General features: G+C 37.2%; 1 pseudogene across 1 annotated transcript in view; it reads right to left on the bottom strand.

Moving 5' to 3' along the window:
• The window catches only part of LOC18780507, a 14,366-nt pseudogene continuing 1,902 nt past the window's right edge, over window positions 729–13,192 (bottom strand). Inside the window, exons 2-13 of the transcript XR_002271246.1 lie at window positions 13,058–13,170; window positions 12,683–12,831; window positions 12,380–12,590; window positions 12,022–12,265; window positions 11,416–11,924; window positions 3,264–4,541; window positions 2,962–3,075; window positions 2,581–2,729; window positions 2,279–2,489; window positions 1,921–2,164; window positions 1,674–1,824; window positions 729–1,587 (exon numbers count right to left, since the gene is read on the bottom strand). The product of XR_002271246.1 is annotated as an uncharacterized LOC18780507 (transcript). The remainder of the gene's footprint in view (window positions 1,588–1,673; window positions 1,825–1,920; window positions 2,165–2,278; window positions 2,490–2,580; window positions 2,730–2,961; window positions 3,076–3,263; window positions 4,542–11,415; window positions 11,925–12,021; window positions 12,266–12,379; window positions 12,591–12,682; window positions 12,832–13,057; window positions 13,171–13,192) is intronic.

Below are 13,192 nucleotides of genomic sequence, written 5' to 3'. Positions count from 1 at the left end.
TATTCAGGTGCCATGTAACCGCTGTAGAAAGTAGAAACATCATATGGAAGTGAGAACATAATAAATCATTGACGGGGATGAATAGTAGATCGTGGAAAAATATTCAAAGGAAAACTTACTATGTTCCAACCACTCTGTTTGTAGTTCCACCAGTCTGATCTCCTCCAACTAATGTTCTAGCCAAGCCAAAGTCTGAAATTTTTGGAAAATGCATGTTTGTTTCATCAATTATAAAATTAGGACTTGTTGTATGACAATGCGTATTGAAATTTGGGCCAAAAGTAAAGTCGGCCCAAAACTGTTCAGACGTTGCCTAAATTAGAGTGACTAATTAAGCGGATTGCTCAGTTTCATCACCTATTGGTCCGATTCCTAAATTCTTCAAACTATAGACCCTAATATGATTTCCAATTTAAGCTTAAAATCAACATGAACCAAACCGTGCCAGCCCTATATAATGTCATTGGCTCTCACCAAGTGCACCAAGGTCAAAGGTGGTGACAAATATTTTCAAAAGATAATAGTTTCTATTATCTCACCAAGTGCCCCCCGTGTATGGTAATTATAGTGATGTTATTTTCTTTTATTTTTACTACATGACAAATATTTTTAACTCCAAGTTTTATACTTTGTCCTTTCTAGATATATTTTACAAAAGGATTTTAAAACTATGAATTACAAAAATTTGTCTAAATCAAATAGACAATGAATTTTGATAATTTGTGGATTGCGACGGGTGTTTCTTCGCCAGTTTTTACAATATGCTAAACAAATGCCAAGTTCCATAGCTCACGTCGGCTAAATCCCTTTATTGGATGGGCCTAAGTCCCTTTATTGGGCCTGTTTATGAGATCTACTTTTTTTTTTTTTTTTGGTGATGCGGAATGTTTATGAGATCTATGGAACTTGGGATATTAAGAAAATTTCTTAAAACAAAGAATTCACATATTGCTGCTTTGTTCAAAAGTGTCCGTTGAGAAATAGTTGGTATCATATACATGTAGTATGACATGAATAGCTAAATGGTCTTTATCACCCAACCTATCTATTGTTCAATACCTCAAACCACTTCGATCTATAAACTAAGGGCCCTCTCAATCCCATCTTCACTCTCATTCTCACTCCATTCTCCCTCTTTTTCCTCTATACTCCAGCACAAAAAATGAAAACTAAAAAAGAAAATTGATATGGTTATCAAACGGTCCCTAAGTTACTTGTTTTGAAAGTAGGCACAACAAGTAAACAAAGCAACATAAACCTATATACCATGAATTAATCGATTCTTTAACGGCCCTCCAAAAGTGTAATCGATATTTCGTTTGTTGAAGATGTTTGATTACCTAAAGAAGAGCCTACTTCATGTGATTCCTTTTCTATAAAGAAACCAGGTTGTTTGGGCTGAGCCAATGCAATCTCACTTCCCAGCATGATAACCACAGATGCCATGCTTGGTCTATCCTCGGGATGATGTTGCAAGCATAAGAGACTAATATGGACGCAACGTAACACTTCCGATAGAGTACATGAGCTTTCTAAACACCTATCAATCAGTTCTGAAGGCCTTCCTTGAATCCACAATCTCCATGCCTGAAACATGTCAAAACTCCTCTGTAGTCAATTGCCATTCACAGGCCAAATATGCATAAAGAAGAAATTATACTGCTGATTCTTACATGTCCAATAAGGTTATGACTGTGGTTTGGATGGTAGAATCCCTTATTTTTCCTTCCACTTATGACCTCCAGCACCAAAATACCAAAGCTAAATACATCCGATTTGACAGAAAACTGCCCATCAATAGCATATTCAGGTGCCATATAACCGCTGTTGAAAGTAGAAACATCATATGCAAGTGAGAACAAATAAACCATTGATGAGGATGAAAACTAGATCATGCAAAATATTATAAGAAAAACTTACTATGTTCCAACCACTCTGTTTGTATTTCCACCAGACTGATCTCCTCCAATTAATGTTCTAGCCAAGCCAAAGTCTGAAATTTTTGGATTCATTTCATTATCAAGTAAAACATTACTTGCTTTGAGATCTCGATGAATAATCCTTAGCCTGGAATCCTGATGGAGATAGAGGAGACCCCGAGCAACTCCGCAAATAATATGGAAACGTTTAGGCCAATCTAACAGTAGTTCTCCTCTCACACTATCTGGCAAGTTTAATCCAAATCCAACTTCAGTTCAAAACTGTTTAAAAACCTACATATGAATTATTTTAAAGCAATTGATTCTGCCTAAATTTATAAGCCGCCAAAGGTTCAAACCAAAAATAAAGGAGTCCAGGCTTCTGTTGGGCATGTATTCATAAATCAGCATTTTCTCCTCTCCTTTAATGCAGCATCCAAGAAGCTTTACAAGATTTCGATGCTGGAGCTTGGCAAACAGTATAATTTCATTCTTGAACTCATTCAATCCTTGGCCAGAACTTCTTGAAAGCCTCTTCACAGCAATTTCATGTCCATCTGGTAGTGTCCCCTGGAAATTTACAGTATTTCAAAATATTGTGAAACTCTGGATTAGTTATTTTTTCCTAGTCTGGCCCTTAAAATACATGTTATAAATTTACCCTGTAAACGGGTCCAAATCCACCTTCTCCGAGCTTGTTATCGCTTGAAAAGTTCTCTGTGGCACTAGCCACTGTGGGCAGGTCAAAGAGCGGGAGCTCCAGATCCTCCTCTGGTTCCCCTTCATTGTTCATATTTGTTTCACCTATCTCCGTTTTCCCACATGTAGTAGAAATGGTGTTGATGTCAGTGATAGCTTATAAGTAAGAGTAAAGGAAACAAAAACTTATATATTCAAACGGACTATGTACTAATTTAACCATCTCTTTTCACGAAATTAAACTCCATACAACTTTAAATCCCTTTCTGTCAAATATTCATCAAAATACAATCAAACAACACCCACGAATTTTTTGCAAAGATGGTCAAGGTAGTTAATGTACCTTTTAATTTTCTCCTGTTGTGGCGAAGGTAATATCCAACTAAAAGCACTACAGAAAACACTACTGCTACGGAAACTGCAATTATCATTGCTGTCTTCACTTTACCACCACTTTCTTCAACATGGTTGTATGACGCAGTAGAGAAGAGTAAAAAATGCAGCAAACAATAAAGGAAAAATCAGGTCAATGATTTAACTTAGAAGAAAAATAGATTTCTTATCAAAACAACATGGAATCAACAATCAAGCTACATGTCACATAAAAAGTATTTAACAAGCAGCCAATGTTACAAAGTTCCATACCGAATTCTGAAGCCGACATTCGAATATACAGATCCTGCCCAGCATCTGAAAACTGCCTGGTATCTATTAGATCATCAAACCAGATGGCGCAGCCAGTACCTCCTCCTCTGATATCATAGCTTGTATAAGCCATACAGGAACAGTTGTTCAAGCATTTGGTTCTGCATTCCTTGAGATTCATACTTTTGTTCACCCAAGAATGTGTAGTATCTGGCAGTTTCAAGCCAACAAATTTGACAAATCCATCTTTATATCTTTCCTGGCAGCTTAATGGTTTATTGCGCACACATCCTAGAGACCAGTCCATCAAATTCCATTTTTCTTGAGAGATAGGCTTGAATCCTTTTAGACATTGGCAGACTGGATTCTCATCAATGATACAATTTCCATTGGCTCCACAGAGGCCATAATTATCACACAAGTCTCTTGGTACTGATGAATAGGCCCTCCAAGCTTGATCTGCTTCAATCCACGTAAGGCGAATTCGAGTACTGGTGGTTTGGTTCAAAACTAATCTTGTGATTAGAGACTCATTTTGAAGGTTGTACATGTAGTACACTTCATTGTAATTATAGACAAAGTTGAACCTATAAAGTGGATTAGGCCTTAATTCTGGTAAACCACTTAATCTCAGGCCATTCCACGGCCCACTACGATAGTATTTTGCAGTGCCTTTCCGAATATATGCCTCAGGATATGTATCAAGTTCCATTTCAATCCCATAAGTTAAATCTCCTGGACACGGGTCTCCTGAATTTTTCCATGCTGATAAACTCCGTTTTATACCTGTCCTCAAGTCCCATCCCATCTTCATTCCTGGTAACAACGTATCAGAAGGATAGTCAAAGCTTTGCCACAAATAGGTTCCTGCATCTCTTAGTACTAAATTCCCAGAATCTAAAAGCTCTACCGTTGCACTTGGGGCATGTTTAGCTGAGCTTATCCACCAAACAACACTCTTATTCTGACCTAACAGCACAAGATGTCCTGTACTGTTTATCATCAAGATGCCGGAAGAATCATTAATGGGGTTGCATCTGTTTGCAACCCACACAACAGTTCTAACTGGGATGTTCTTGTACCAAATTCCCAAGTAACGATTCTCGGGAGTATCTGGACTGAAGAAACCAAGCTCAAAGCTTCCACCTTTTGAAACCAAGGTCGTTCCATCACGGATAGACTGGGAGGGACTAATGCTGTCAACTGCAAAGGAAAGTGTGAATAACAGAAGGAGCAAATTAGTACCGATCATAAACGAAAAACAAAGATGACCCATTTAGTTTTTGTTCTGGATCTCCCTTCCTACTGGTTCCATTCAAGTTAAGGACACGACAATTGACTGTAAGTAGTATGCATTGAAAACATAGGCAATTTCTGATATTTACAAAATTCTGATATATTTATCAAGAAAAGAACATTATATGCTGGAATTCACATAGCCAATCATAGCATATGTGGTTCTCAGTAATAGTATGCTATGAGTGCAAGACTGATAACCCAAATGACTCGTAAGCAGCCAATGCCATCCTTTTGTTACCTTGTATTGTTACCTTCTATCTTGATCTATAGATCACATAACTGTGTCACCAGTTGGGCAAATGTGCGCATCAATGCATGGTCTCGGGCCCCACCCCACCAATCAGCAATTGAAAGACCAAGAAGTTGTTTTAGTGAAGAAAGAATTTCCCTCCTTCCCACAATCTCGGGCCCCACAAATAGTTTGGAAATGAGCGTATCAATGCTTGGTCTCGGGCCCCACCAATCATTGACTAAGTCTGGAGCAAAGGTTCTACAGCAGACTTTTCCACGCATTTTGACTTAGTTTTCCACGTATTTTCAGTTTCCATTTCAAATAATTTTGTAACCCTAAAGTCAATTGAGATTGTTGGGAAGCTTGTGAGCGGTCTTGGAGGTTATGAATTAGTTTTTTTAAAGAGGGAATTGATTTGTAATAGCTCCAGGTGTGACTTCCAATATGTTATTGTAAATTTAGGTGCATGATTTCTTATTCCAAGTATTAATGGGTGCATAAAAATGTTGTGCTGAGTTTGGAATACAATCATGAAGTTCAAAGTACAGGACACAGGAGATCCATAGGAGCATACCGTTAGAAGGACCAATTGGCTGGAATCCATTGATATGAGCAGCTGGACATCTAAAAGTAGGCCTATAAAATGGGTCGGGCTAGGCCAATCCAACCCTTTCTTAGCCTTAAGAAGTGTACAAGCCAGGGCAAGGCAGCCCTATATGAATGAAATATGCTAAGCCCAAGCCCTACCCACAAGCTTAACAATTTCGGGCCCATGCATCCCATGCCTTTTTTCATAACCAAGTAATATTTAGAGATTTTAATACCAATTTAGGCATTAATAAAAAAAAAGGCTTATTTACTGTAGTGCCCCTTGAAACTCTGGTCAATTCTCACTTTACCCCCTGAAAGTTAAAATGACTTAGAGTACCCCCTTGACCAAGGTTTGGTGGTTCACTTTGCTCCCCACCGTTAACTCTGTTAAAAATTCTGTTAAAAACGATGACCTGGCATAAATAGGACCCACTCTTTTGATGAAATGTATGCCATGTAAGTGCCACAAGTGAAAAACCAATAAAATGTATGCCATTAATTCCCTCTTCTCTCTCCCTCTTTCTCTCTATGTACCAAACACACTCCCCTACCAACCCACTTGGGGGTGGCCATCACAGCCCAACCCCTCCCTGCCCAAACAGCCACCCACCCACGACACAACCCAGCCCCCGCCCCTTTCTCTTTTCTTCTTGTATATCCATGACTGACAGAGCACCCAAAAGCCATGCCCCCGTGACTTGTCTTTCATGAGTTCAATTCTTATTGCCAAACCCACTACCTTCCAGAATCAAACAAACCAAATCCAAAATCCCAAAACCCACTACCTTCAAATCCCAAAATTGACCCATTAATTGTGCACCCAAATTCATAACTCACCCAATGATGCAATAACCATCCATCATCTTAGAAAATCCATAAAGCCACCATGTTGTTGTTCATCCGCAAACCCAAACTCCTCTTTCTCCTTATCTCTCTTATGTCTTTCTGGGTCTGATGAGGAAAAAAAAAAATCATATGGTGAAGGACATTATTTTGATATTTGGAGACTTTTGGTTCCCAAATCAAATAAAACACAACAATAAGGTGTTGTGGTAGTGATAATTAAGAAATAAAAAAGTAGGGCTGAGAAGTTTTGGATATGGGAGGATATGGCAAAATTCTTTACAAGGATGTGGGAGGGGTGGTCTTAGGATGTGGGGTGGGTGCATAGAGAAGTTTCGGTAGGTAGGGAGCAGAGGGGAGGGGGTGGTCATGGGCAGGACCGGTCTTGAGATTTTGAAGGCCCTGTACAAACCTTAAATTGGGGCCTCACATAAGCTAACACAAACTTACACCATTATGTAATGTCATACAATAAATGTTTTTTTTTTCTTCAAGTGATCAAAGTACCCTTATTCCCAAGGACAAAATTGAAATTTCACAAAAGAATTAAATTGGATTAAATCGATTACATTGGGTCAGAGATGTTACACCTTTTGAATAATCACCATGATTGTGATGATGAGTCTTTGTCATCATAGGTCATACTCAGATATTAAATATTTTTTAACACCTAATTTATTTTGTATCAATATTCCAAGAACATCATTAATTTGATGCAATTATTTTGGTTGACTTAGTTGGATGCATTATTTTTGCGAAATTGAATATCTGAGCATATTGGTGTTGACATCGGACAAGCCTTTAACACAAGCAGGTTTTGAAGTCGAGTCCTGAATAGAAGTCGAGGCCCTACAAACCAACACAACTAAAAACGTTTTTGTGTCGACAATTTGCTCACTCTGTATACATATAACATTTGTTATACATATAGATTTCCATCCACTTGTCCTATTTTCTCACCCACTATGTAAATTTGAAAAATTAAAATCATACTTTTTCACCCACCATTATTCCTAAAATACCCTTTAATTATTAATTCAACCAAACACCATCAACTCCAAGTTAAAAACATAAAAATTTTAACCCAAAAAAAAAAAAAAACATTCTTCATCTTCTTCATGTGTTTTCAACATCACGACCTTACCCTACCATATTAATATTCTCATCAACCACTTAGCAGTACTGGTTGCTTCACGACCGCGACACCACTACCACAACATACAACCAACAAGACTACAATGGATTTTTAATTGAAGTGATGTTATATGGAATAAGGACCCGTATGTGGGTTAATCAGACTAAAAAAATCTTTAAAATGGAATAAAATTAAAGGACAATTTGGCCTCTATTATCAACACCTACCAACCTTGACACAATATTAAAGGTGGAGTTGAGAATTTGATTTGAATTTGATTTTATAAAAATTTTCAAAGGATTGGGATGGGTAGATCAATGCTCGCTGAATTTGTTGAGGTCAGGAAGATGGAAAGAATATAGAGAGTAAAAGAAAAAATTTATTTTCTTTTTAAAAATTTGTTTTATTTTTAGGGTTTTAGAAGTCATTTTACATAGGGATAAATTTATCTTTAAATTTTTTAAAATAAGGTGGGTGGAAAAATATGAGGTGAGTGAAAATAGCAGCACTCTACATATATTATACACATGAAAAAAAATTGGGGCCCCTAAAAAATTAGGGACCCTATGCGGTGGCACCACTTGCACACCCTCAGGGCCACCCCTGGTCATGGGAAGGGTGAGGTGCTGTAAGGGTCGATGGGTTGGGGGCTAGCACTGGGGAATATTGAATGATGGGTTGGGAAGAATGGAGAGAGAGAGAGAGATGTTGAGAGAAAAATAATAATATTTTAAAAATATGTTTTGAAAAGAAATATTAATTATTATTATTTTTCATACGTGACACATTTCAGCATAAAAGTGGGTCTTTTTCATGCCATGTCATCATTTTTAACAGAATTTTTAATTGAGTTAACGGTGAAGGGTAAAGTGAATTACTAAACCTTGATAAAAGGGAATTCTAGGTCATTTTAACTTTCAGGGGGTAAAGTGAGAATTGATCATAGTTTTAGGGGATACTACAGTAAATAAGCCTAAAAATAAATCTAAGTAGGCTTTTGGTAAGGCCAAATTTGGCAAAAATCAATACAAAAGTAGTTTAATTATAGACAAAAAGTTATTTTTGGTCCTTATAGTTTGTCACTTTTACCACTTTGATCCTTGTGGTTTCAATTTGGTCAATTTTGTCCATGCAGTTTCAATTTGAAGTAATTCAATGACAATCTCTCATTTCTGTCAAATTAGAGAAACTTCCGTTACCCTTAGAAGGGCAATTTGGTCAAATTATTAAAAAAAATCATTCCTTCTAAAAATAAACAATACAAAATAAAAAAAGTCTCTTCTTCTCCCTCTCTCTCCGGTCCCCTCCCCCTCCCCTAACTTCACCATCAAACCACAACCACCACCCAACCTAAAGCTACCTTCACCCCCACCATTCCAACCCCACACAACAAGCCACTGGCCAACATCACCCACCCAGCAACCACCCTCTCACCACAAAACTTCTCAAGACACTCCACCTCTCTCTCTCTCTCTCTCTCAAGCCCAACCCCGACACCCACACAATCACCTACTCAGCCAAGACCTCCCCCTCCCTCGCCCCCTGTTCCGAACCCACCCCTTCTTTCCCAGCACAACCCATCAACCCAAACCCTTCATCCACTCCTAAAAACATGGATTCCATCAACGATGGATCTGGATCTGGCCATTTGGCAACCTCTGAAATGTATTTGTAATATCCATTTGAAATGTATTTGCAAACTGAAAGCAACCCTCTATTTATTTTTATTTTTTCTTGAAGGAATTTAATTGGGTGAGATGATGAATTTTCGGAGCAGGTAGCTAGGTCATGAGTGATGTGATCCCAATATTGGTCAATAAATTCCATTTAAAAAGCAAAAAAACCCATAGAAGACACATGAAGATGCAGTCAGCAAGAGAGAGATGAGAGGGAACGGGTTATGGGTGATTAGGGTGGCATGAACGAATTGAAATGAAAAGTAGACAAGAGAGAGTACACGATCTTGACGCCATAGCAAATGTGGTAGAGTTGTAATGGGTTTGGAAGATTGGGGCGGAGTGTGGACAGGTTGGGTTGGTGGATTGGGTGAGGGCTTCTCTCTCCCTTTTCTTTTTTATTTTTCTTTTCTTTTCTTTTTGTTTTTCCAGCCTTTGTTTTAGGACCGAAATACCACTAAAAAATTGACAGAAGTTACTCTAATTTGACAGAAATGAGATGTTGTTCAATCAAACCAATTAAATGATACTTAACAATCATAGCCTTATAAATGAATGGTAAGGATTTATGTAAATATGTGGTTTAGTAGGCAAATGATTATAGGCTTAGTAGCTAGAGAGGTTGATATAAACATGTGGCTCATATCATTAAGTTGATCGGGTAGAAACACGTCATCTATCACTAACTTCCCATGTCTATTACTTGAATCAAGTATAAAGTTTTCATATCTCCCTTTCTTCCATTCCAAGGGCAAATGGAGGAGGTAGTGGGAATGAAAATTTATTGTAGTTTTCATATCTTTTTATCTCTCTTTCTTCTCACTTGGAGGAGGATATTATTTTCTCTCTAACAAAACACAAGCACATGGATGAATCTTCCCCACTAGCAAAATATTTTATAAATTTAAATCTAACCTCAAAGTCGTAAATGACGCCATGGCTGATAAAGCAGCTCACGCGTCATCAAATAAATTCATTTCTTTTCATTTGTCCCAAAAATAAAAAAAATAAAAAAAAAAACTTGCCTTTCTCTGCCTTATTATTATAACATTAACTTTACACTTTGGTTTTTCTGAAGCTCGCATCTTCACATTTTAATATGGGCTTAGAGCATATTACTCACGTTGGACCAAACGTTCACGTATGCTCACGCCAATCAATTTATTTCATTAGTTTCGAGCAAAATGAAATAAATTCGAGCAAAATGAAATAAATTCGAGCAAAATGAAATAAATTCTATTTCTAAAAGATTAACATGCTAACCAATGTGCATAAATAGGCTTAGCCAAATTGGTTAGAGCGAAATATACTTCCCACTTTGCACCCAAGTTCGAATCCCTCTTTCCGTAATTTAGATTATATAAAAGTAAAATATTATTTGTATATATATAAAAAAAAACCAACCAATGTGAATAATAAAAAAAAGAACGAAAATAAATGCTAAGTTCCATAGCTCACGTTGGCTAAAGCCTGAATCTTCGTCATTGGATGGGCCTAAGTCCTTTTATTGGGCTTGTTGGAAAGAATAACAGATGGAAAAATACTAACACAAGTAGGGGTGGGCACGGTTCGGTTTGGACCGATTTTTATCTCAAATTAGAACCGATCCAATACTATTCATCCGGTTTGATTCGGTTCGGTTTTAATAAAAAAAATTTCAAAAACCGTCCGATTCGGTTTGAACCGATTTCGGTCTGGTTCCGGTTCTGATTCGGTTTTGAACCGGATTATAAAAATTATTTTTTAAAATTGCTTTTTAATACAATTCTCAACTGAAATATTATTTTTTTACTTGAAAATTAAAAAAATTATTCAATTTCATATAAAAAATAAATATTAAAGTGAGAAAATAGAGATATTTTGACATTGAACTTGGATAAATATTATGTTTTTTTTAGTGAAATTAAAAATATAGCATTAAATATAAATATATGTATTGAAATTATATATTTTTTTAGTTTCACCGGTTCAGTTCGGCCCCGTTCGGTTTTTGAAGACATGGAACCGAATCCAGAACCGATCCAAACCGGTCCGGTTCGATTTTTGACCGGTTTTTGACTTTTTGGTCAACTCGGTTTTTTTCCGGTTTGGTTTGGTTTGGATTTCCGGTTCGCCGGTTTGAGTGCCCACCCCTAAACACAAGTCAGTTTATGAGATCCATGGAACTTGGGATATTAAGAAAATTCTATCTTCACTCTCATTCTCATTTTCATCCTCCCTCTTTTTCCTCTATACTCTACCACAAAAAATGAAAACTAAAAACTAAAATTGAAATGGTTATCAAAGGGTCCCTAAGTTATTTGTTTTGAAAGTATGCCACGAATTAATTGATTCCTAACGGCCCTCCAAAAGTGTAATCGATAATCGATTCTTAACGGCCCTCCAAAAGTGTAATCGATATTTCGTTTGTTGAAGATTTTTGATTACCTGAAGAAGAGCCTGCTTCATGCGATTCCTTTTCTATAAAGAAACCAGGTTGTTTGGGCTGAGCCAATGCAATCTCACCTCCCAGCATGATAACCACAGATGCCACGCTTGGTCTATCCTCGGGATGATGTTGCACGCATAAGAGACTAACATGGATGCAACGTAGCACTTCCGATAGAGTACATGAGCTTTCTAAACACGTATCAATCAGTTCTCCATGCCTGAAACATGTCAAAACTCCTCTGTAGACAATTGCCATTCACAGGCCCAATATGCATAAAGAAGAAATTATACTGCTGATTCTTACATGTCCAATAAGGTTATGACTGTGGTTTGGATGGTAGAATCCCTTATTTTTCCTCCCACTTATGACCTCCAGCACCAAAATACCAAAGCTAAATACATCCGATTTGACAGAAAACAGCCCATCAATAGCATATTCAGGTGCCATATAACCGCTGTTGAAAGTAGAAACATCATATGCAAGTGAGAACATAATAAACCATTGATGAGGAAGAAATCTTGATCGTGCAAAATATCATAAGAAAAACTTACTATCTTCCAACTACTCTGTTTGTATTTCCACCAGACTGATCTCCTCCAATTAAAGTTCTAGCCAAGCCAAAGTCTGAAATTTTTGGATTCATTTCATTATCAAGTAAAACATTACTTGCTTTGAGATCTCGATGAATAATCCTTAGCCTGGAATCCTGATGGAGATAGAGAAGACCCCAAGCAACTCCGCAAATAATGTGGAAACGTTTTGGCCAATCTAACAGTAGTTCTCCTCTCACACTATCTGGCAAGTTTAATCCAAATCCAACTTCAGGTCAAAACTGTTTAAAAACCTACATATGAATTATTTTAAAGCAATTGATTCTGCCTAAATTCATAAGGTACCAAAGGTCCAAACCAAAAATAAAGGAGTCCAGGCTTCTGTTTGGCATGTATTCATAAATAAGCATTTTCTCCTCTCCTTGAACGCAGCATCCAAGAAGCTTTACAAGATTTCGATGCTGAAGCTTTGCAATCAGTATAACTTCATTCTTGAACTCATTCAATCCTTGGCCAGAACTTCTTGAAAGCCTCTTCACAGCAATTTCTTGTCCATCTGGTAGTGTCCCCTGGAAATTTACAGTATTTCAAAATATTGTGAAACTCTGGATGTAGGTATTTTTTCTTAGTTTGGCCCTTAAAATTCAAGTTACAAATTTACCCTGTAAACGGGTCCAAATCCACCTTCTCCGAGCTTGTTATCGCTTGAAAAGTTATCTGTGGCACTAGCTACTGTGGGCAGGTCAAAGACCGGGAGCTCCAGATCATCCTCTGGTTCCCCTCCATTGTTCATATTTGTTTCACCTATCTCTGTTTTCCCACATGTAGTAGAAATGGGGTTGATGTCAGTGATGGCTTACAAGTAAGACTAAAGGAAACATATATATTCAAACGGACTATGTACTAATTTAACCATCTCTTTTCACGAAATTAAACTCCATACAACTTTAAATCCCTTTCTGTCAAATATTCATCAAAATACAATCAAACAACACCCACAAATTTTTTGCAAAGATGGTCAAGGTAGTTAATGTACCTTTTAATTTTCTCCTGTTTCGGTGAAGGTAATATCCAACTAACAGCACTACAGAAAACACTACTGCTACGGAAACTGCAATTATCATTGCTGTCTTCACTTTACCACCACTTCTTCATCATGTTTGTATGATGA

Source organism: Prunus persica, chromosome G4 (assembly GCF_000346465.2).
Source record: "Prunus persica cultivar Lovell chromosome G4, Prunus_persica_NCBIv2, whole genome shotgun sequence".
In the NCBI taxonomy this organism is placed as follows: Eukaryota; Viridiplantae; Streptophyta; class Magnoliopsida; order Rosales; family Rosaceae; genus Prunus; species Prunus persica.
Note: the sequence above shows the minus strand (reverse complement) of the source record. Positions and strands in the feature narration are given on the sequence as shown.